The sequence below is a fragment of the Sorex araneus genome, chromosome 1 (assembly GCF_027595985.1).
Source record: "Sorex araneus isolate mSorAra2 chromosome 1, mSorAra2.pri, whole genome shotgun sequence".
NCBI classification, from domain to species: Eukaryota; Metazoa; Chordata; class Mammalia; order Eulipotyphla; family Soricidae; genus Sorex; species Sorex araneus.
Window position 1 is genome coordinate 143,453,628 of NC_073302.1, and position 8,801 is coordinate 143,462,428.

Consider the following 8,801-nt stretch of genomic DNA (forward strand, 5'->3'; position numbering starts at 1 on the left):
TCTTCATAGGGGACCGCTAGTCATATATTATATTCAGGTCCACTGTAAAGAATTCAACCCAATCTGCTTATTTTTATAAAGACCCTATCTCGAAATACAATTAAATTCTGAAATTCTGAGGATTGAGAATTCAGTATGAATTTTTGAGAGGATACAGTTTAGCTCATAAGATGAACTAAATTAATGTTCTAAGACAACAGGACTCTTTCTGACAAATATAGTAATGTCTATAGCTATGATTTTTTAAAAGAAAATTCAGGTAACAACTTTATCCCTTGCCATTTTGAACTGACTCTGTCTGGAAAAGTTAAAATAAAATAAAAATCAGCCCCACTTAAATTATTATTTATTTTGTTGAAGATCAATCTAGGATATATTAGGGAAGAAATGAAGGAGAAAGGAGAAAGTAATATATACATGAAAACCTTTAAGTACCTATATTGCAAAAAACCACAATGTGTAAAGAGAAAGAGAGAAAGGGTTGGGGGAGAGACAGAGAGAGAGAACAGAAAGAAAGACAAAGAAAGAAAAGTGTTGTAGTAACCATGTAGTACCATAAAGAGGTAGGCTGGGGGAGGGGGACATGGTGGCGGGAGGGAAATTGGGAACATTGGTTGTGGAAAATATACACTGGTGATAGGTTGGGTATTGGAACTGCAAATGTGTGTATCTCACAGTGATTCACTTGGAAAAAAAAAAAAGGAAGGAAAGAGACAGGATGCAGGTAGCGAACTGTTTTGACTTGCTTAGTATGCCTTCAAAGCCAGCTAGCTAGCAACCGCCAAATGAAAGAAGACATGAATACATTTAGATCTGACATATTTTTAGCATTATATTATTAGGATTGGGTTAATTTCTATAATGAATAGATCTCAAAATATATAGTAGCTTAAACCAAGGAAGAGTTATTTCTTGCTCCAAGTCCAGGGTGTTTGTCTGGGTTGGCATGATAATTGTTTCTTCAGTTATCCAAGAACTAGGTTGATGGGGTTGCTGCCATCTTTATTTATTTGAGATAAGTAGTTTATATGACTATGTATGTTTTAGAAATTTAGGAATTTGGTTTAACACCTCTTTAAATTATACATTACTAAAAAATAGCCACCACCAATATACTGACATCTTTCCACTCTAATCCATTGAAACTTCTGCTCTGTTCCATCTTCTCTTTTCTCCTTGGCTAGCCACAGCCCTGTGGTCTGAGTCTCCAGATGTTTTTTTGTACTATACCAGTTATATTTTATTTTATTTTATTTTATTTACTATTATTTTTTTATAATGTAGGAGCACTGCTATTTATTCAGCCATTGATTAAGCTGATTGAATTTGGCATGAACACCACAATTACTTTTCTTTTTTAATTTTTTTAATTTTACAGGTTAGTTCACAATGTTTGATTACATTCGATATTCAAACAGCAATCCCACCACCATTACACCTTCCCACCACCAAATTCGGGATGTTTCCATCCCAAACCCCAATCCCTATCCCAAAACACAACCGAAATAATATTTTTTGTATTGTCTGTTATGAAGAATTGCTGGACATGCTTACAAAAAATTGTCCATATGGAGAACAGTGTGAAAATTGTTCTATTTTGGCAGGAGCCATTAAGACATTCTATAGGATACCACTAACATGTTGCTAAAGTTTGGGTGATGTGAGCTTTGGTATATATATCTGAAAATATGCACACATGCATATATATATTTCCCTTCATGATCTATTGCCTACTATCTGAACCCCATCAGATGTAACATGATAATTATAGAGAATGAGTAGGGAGTGTTTGATGATGTGTCAGGTGGAGGAATATGTTTACTCATATGTAAGGCTTGGCACGAGCATGTGGGGAGCAGCCTTGAGCGTGGTGGTGGTTGAGTTGTGGAGGTTTTTGGCTTCGGTGCTGGGTCCCTTGGGGCAGGGAGGGCTCTCACCTGCCTCTCTTTGGGGCGCCCCATGTGAAACAGCCTGGCACAGAGTCTGGTGGCATGGTTATGGGGGCCTCATGCTATGCTCCCTTCTGGGAAAAGCAGCCATGTGATCTGGATGGAGGCTGATGACGAGATTATCTGGCACTGACAGGAGGTGGCTTATGGGCATGACCCCTGGGTCACCAGAGACTAGGGAAAGTGGGCAGAGGATCTCTGCTCCTGGTCCAGTTGAGCCCAGAGTCTAAGGTCACAAAGTTCCGCATTACCTGGGTTCTGTAGGACTTCACTCATTTTTGATGCTCGGCCTAAGTTCATTGGGAGTGGCCTTGAACTGGCGGTGGTTGGGTTGTGAAGGTTTTTGGCTGCCGGAGTTTCTCCTGTTTTTTTGAGACCTGACTTTGTGTCATTAAGCATATTAGCAGGAAACTGGTGAGAAACATAAAGGTTAAGGGAATTCCTTTTCCAGTGCTCTTCAGTGCTCTCTTCCATGTTCTTTTCCAATATTTTAGTCTAGTCGTTCTCACACTTTTTTCCACCATGGCATTCTTCTAACCTGTTTTCTACCTGTGACTCCTTTGTCCTACCAGTTGGCCTCCTAGTCTCACGCCACGAATCCCTGATTTACAGAATTTTTACCTGAGACCTCTTGGAATATTATGTGGGTCCACAGAGAACCATATGGCCCTGATCAGGAAACAATGATTAACTAACGTCCCTGAAGTAAAGAGTTTGATCTCTTGCTTAACTTTTTCCTGATTTCTTTTCATGCAATTATTACTGGGCTTTGAGGTAACAAAATGGAAGAAATAATAATCCTGAGTGTATAGAATGGAATGACTCTGAAAGTCTCAGCAATTGAAAACCAGGCTTTGACACAGAAAGAGCTAAAATGGCACTTGTGTAATTGTTCTTGAGATACCTTTTCTTATGAGATATTTAGTATCTCTTCAGTATTTGATCAAATGGACTGTACAGGATTCTAAAGTCTAAATTTAGACTAGGGAAAGTGGGTGAATTAGGTGTATAAGTTATTTGTCTAAACAAGGATATGATTTTAGTGAATTCTGTCTCTGCTTTCAGCTTGGGCTACTATATTTCAACAGTATATATTTTTCTTGTGTACAGGTTAAAGGTTTGAATTAAAATGGCGTCATTGTGTGGGAGTTGTTCATGAGGTTGATTTGCCAGTTTATCACAAATTGCATCTTGTTTCCAAGGGACAACACAATCTCTATTTCCTTTAATCTCTTCTACAAGGGGTGACAGTACATATTAGCAGAGAGCAAGAATTAATCATTGGGTTTAAGTGTTAATGATCATCTAATAAGATGTGATAGGATTATATTAGAATGCAGAATTAGGCTATTTATTAAATGTGGCATGCTATCAAAATTATAAATCTCTGAAGACATAGGGATAATTAAAATCTTCTAAAAGTGCAAAAGTTGAACATTTTTAAATGTCTTTTATTAGTTTTATATAAATTATGATCAAATAAGGTTAGCTGTGAAAATGTTTGGTATTTTTTAATAATTCCATATTTCTTTTATCCTTTTTAATTATATGTAAAATGTTCAGGCCTGATTTGAACATAGAATTTAATATGCTTTCAGAAATATTTATTTCAGGATTATAAATTGATTACTTGTAGTTTATTATTTTTGTGTTATTTAATTCAAGATTATAAAATGATTACTTATCATTTATGATCACTTGTCATTTGTATCACTTGTCATCTTTGATTTGCTCGAGTGGACACCAGTAACGACTCCATTTATCCCTGTCGAATGCTAGTGTAGCCCAATGGTATCTGCTTGCTCTAGGAACAAGAGCCTCAAACTGCTCGTTCAGGGTTTTGATGAAGAAGTCTGACCATCTCTTAGGCAGTCAGCCACCTCGTCTTTTAATGTCCCGTGGAATCCAGCCGGTAACAGCTCATTTATGATGTTTTATGCTGATTATAAAACAGATTCTGAAATAGATTTAAAATTTAAAAAAATTCTTTGATAACTGAAAAGAGCATCACTAATAAGCCAAATATAGGAATTCAAAGGTAGGATTTCAAATTTCAGCCGAACTCTTTGATTGTAAAACTTCCTCTATAAAGTTGAACAAATCACTTCTTTAATAATATCACCTAGTGGAGCTGGAGTGACAGTACAGTGGGTAGGGCATTTACCTTCCATGTGGCCAACTTGAGTTTGATCACCAGCATCATATATTATCCCTTGAGTCTGCCAAAAGTGGTCCAGCAGAACCAGGAGTAAGCCCTGAACTACAAATGGGTGTGGCTCAAAAACCAAAAATAATAATTCTGTCTAGCTTATTTGTACGTTCTTTGAGCCCTATTTGAATGACCTCAATCTGCCCTATGGTCCTTCATTATCTCTAACCTTGCTTAGCCTCCTAAAATTTTGAATATTTTCAGTTTTTCCTTTTCGAGCATCAAATTTTAAATCTTATACAGTCTTTCTTTTTTACCAAAAAGTCTTGAATGTTCAATACTAAGTATTTATTATTTTTTAAATTGTGACATGTTGGCATTAATTTTAACCACTTAACAAAAGCAATTTCAATTTCTAAATATGACAGTAATTTTTTGCTGTTATTATCTTTCAAACATGGGAATTTGTTGCAATTATGTCTTCCTTTTCCCTGAAACTCTCTTGGATTCTTTGTTATATCATTCTTGGTAGGAATTAACTATTGATTCCCTTTAGTTTATACATTAAAGAAAACTTCTCCAGCTCTAGAGATAGATCTGTGACCACAGGAAATTCCAACCCAATATCTGGGTCCTCAGTATTTAACTACAATAAAACTGTCTTCATTGAATTATAAGTCTGCTTTACTAAACTCAAATTTTAAGTTTCAATCATATTGATATTTTGAGTGCTTATATAAGTTGAGTTGGTACATGACCCCATGGTGCTCTAATTGGCAATCAAAATGGAGGGGGGGATACTGGGGATATTGGTGGTGGAAAATGTGCATTGGTGGAGGGATGGGTGTTCGATCATTGTATGACTGAAACTCAAACATGAAAGCTTTGTAACTATCTCATCGTGATTCATTTAAAAAAAGTGATTTTCATTTGCTTCCTCTCTTTTGCATAATATCAAATTAAAGACATCTGAAGCATGTAGTTTGGGAATTGGCATTTAAGATAGTATACTGTCTTGTGCCAGTAGATCAGCTTGTTGGAGCAGAATTTCACTTCACAATTGTAACATTTGCATCTACGAAAACTGGGAGATCATAGACCCCAGTGCTTTCCTCTGAAGGACTCTAACTAGGCCCTGCATTGGTTTCTTAAGATGATTAAGAAGTAATCTTAAGGGGCTGGAGCGATAGCACAGCGGGTAGGGCATTTGCCTTGCACGCGGCCGACCCAGGTTCGAATCCCAGCATCCCATATGGTCCCCTGAGCACTGCCAGGAGTGATTCCTGAGTGCATGAGCCAGGAGTGACCCCTGTGCATCGCCGGGTGTGACCCAAAAAGAAAAAAAAAAAAAAGAAGTAATCTTAATTACTTAAGCACCAGTAACATCTCTATTCCTTCCAGCCCTGAGATTTTAGCAGCCTCTTCTTACTCTTCTTTCCCAATGATTGAAGGCTCTTTCAGGGTCAGGGGAATGAGACCTACCGTTACTGTTTTTGAAATATTAAATCATTGCGGGTAGATTGCAGGCTCTGCCCATGTAGGCAGGATACTCTTGGTAGCTTGCCGGGCTCTCCGAGGTGTGTGTGTGTGTGTGTGTGTGTGTGTGTGTGTGTGTGTGTGTGTATGTGTGTGTGTTTGTGTGTATATACATATATTATACATTACATTATAATATTATATTACTCTCTATGATTTGTTGCCTACTGTCTGAACTTCATAAGAAATGGTGTAGTAATTATGGAAAATGGGTAGGAAATTTCTTATAATGTGTCAACTGGGGCTGGGTTCCTTGGAGTGGGAAGTGTTCTCACCCACCCCCTTCTGGGGCCCCCCGAGTGAAAATGGTCTGGTGCAGAATCCCATCGTTCTCATATATGGGACATAAAGAAAGAAAAAATGGTGCTTCAATTGAACAACAACAACAACATCAAAAACAGTGGCATTTACTATCAAGAGAGAATATTCAGGTTAATAGAAGGGCTCAAAGAAAACCTGAGGTGAAAGTTGGACCTGTAAAGGGAAGTCTCTACAGAGAAAGGGAAGGAGTTAACAGCAAAAATTTAAGATTGACACATAGTTAGGAAATGAAAGACTTTGTCATCACTTCAGTCTTTGAGATCACCAACTGGATAATACTAAACTCAGATCACTCCTCTGAGCTCAGGGTTTAACCTGAAAATTTTCTTTTGACTATAGACAAAAGTCAGGTACAATGGAAGAGATATTAATGACATCAGCCCTGTGAACTAAATATAGCACATTGTCCCTGATTCTAAGTCTATATTAATTGCTAGATAGTTTTCCTGTGAACTTTGAATGGTCAGTAGTGAAACAATCATTGAGATTCCTAAGTATGCTGAATTCAGTCATCTCAATAATGAAGTTGATTGACCACAGAATTCCATCAGTCTCTTGGTTATCAGCTTTTATTACCAGAAGGAAAAATGAGTCAATTTAAAATCAATTTAGTCAGACCATATAAAAACTGACTAAATTGTGGCTACTTTTATGGAATTAGACCCTCATTGTTACCAGAGAAGAAAATGCAGCTATTCTGACTTCAGTGACAGAAGAGCTCCATTATAACTGTCCTGGTAAATATCCAAAACATCTTAAGCAATTGTAGGAAACGTAGATCTCAGGATAGTACACGTTAAAGCAGAGAGATGTTATTTATTGGATGCTGAAGTGTGATCAGAAAAGAGAAAGCATCCATTTATCAGAATTCTCATTTCTTCCACAGTATCTCCAAACATTGAGTTTCACAACAGAAAATAATGTTTGAGCTAGAGAGATAGTATAACTGGTAGGGAGCTTGTCTTGCATGAGGCCAACCTGGGTTTGATCCCCAGGCCCACATGTGGTCCCCTAGCCTATCCAGGAGTGACCCCTGAGTGCAGAGCCAGGAGTAAGCCCTGAGCACAAACACAAACAACCAATACATTTTCCAAAATATTCAAGCCCAAAGCTGGGGAAGAGAAACAGTGTCATCATAGCACAACATCATATTAAATATCTAATTTTTTTTCATTTTTGTGTTTTTGTTTGTTTGGGGGTCACAAGTCATGGTGTAATTGGTCAGAATTGGATTACCCCTACGGTGCTTGGAGAGACCAAATACATTTCCAGGGATCAAACCTGGGTGAGACCACTATTTGTGCTTAAGGCAAGCACCTTATCCATCTCTTGGGGAGGCATTCTGCCTCTTCCTAGCTGTGTGAACTTTTTAGGGAGACTGTTTAATTTGACACTGCTTTCTTGATTGATAAAATGCCATCAACATATTTCAGTGTACAAAGAGGAAGACAGTAACCTCTGATTATTGCCCCTGAAACTCACTTCAATATTTTTAACCCCAGAAGATCAGTTTGGGGTTATGGCTAACTTTGTTCTCTTTTATATTTACTAGGATCATTTAAAATGAAAAGGGAGATTACAACTACTGTTGTATGAAAAGTCAAAAGTGAAAGATTAGGAAAGTCCTATACCAGGCATGCAAATAAGTGCATTGAGTTAATTTGGCATCTAAACTTATCTTGGAGGTCCAGGAGAAATCCAAAGAAATTGAGAGAAATATACATCACTTAAGTCTACATTTCTAAAATTAATATCACTGTCACTGTCATCCCGTTGCTCATTGATTTGCTCGAGTAGGCACCAGTAACGTCTCCATCGTGAGACTTGTTGTTACTGTTTTTGGCATATCGAATATGCCACAGGTAGCTTACCAGGCTCTGCCGTGCAGGTGAGATACTCTCAGTAGCTTGCCGGACTCTCCGAGAGGGGCGGAGGAATCGAACCTAGGCCAGCAGTGTGAAAGGCAAATGCCATACCGCTGTGTTGTCGCTTCAGCCCCTAAAATTAATATGCCTGTGTAAATTCATATATGCCTCTGGAATGGCCATAGATTTCTTATTAGTTAAAATCAAGGTATGTAGTTTATCTAATGATGTACTATAGTTCTTTTACTACATGATTATACTGGGGATACACAGCATGTCCTTATTTATGATTACATGTTATATCAAAAATAAGTGTAGAGTCAGAAATTTTTTTTCACTTTTTAATTGAATCACTGTGAGATAGATCCTTAAAGGCTTTTTATGGTTATATTTTAGTCATACAGTATTCCAACACCTATCCATCCATCCACCAATGAATATTTCCCAGCACCAGTGTCCCCAGGTTCCCTCCCATCACCCTCACCTCCTCCACCCACTGCCTGCCTCTATGACAGACGCTTCTCTCTCTCTCTCTCTCTCTCTCTCTCTCTCTCTCTCTCTCTCTCTCTCTGCTGCAAACTAATGCAAGGCACTTTGTTTATATAAAAGTTCTAGAAAATTCAGACTAATCTCTAGACACAGAAACTAGACCACTGAGTGGATGGTAATAGGAGCGGTATTGGGAATAGGAGAGAAGGAAGAATTACAACAGAGCATGAGGAATCCTTCTGAGGTGATGTATATGTTCATGATCTCAATTGCAGTGATACGTTCTTGAGTTGGTGAATATATCAAATCTTAGTAAAGTGTTCACTTTATATATAATTTATTGTGATTTCTAGGAGAGTATAATTGGATTTGGAATGGGATTGAGAGAGGGCTGCTAGAGAAATAATGACATAGAATCTGTGTTTCTTCTTTTACCAATGTAACCATTTTTTCCAAGAAAAAGAGAAAATTTTCCCCTTCATTAAATCCTTA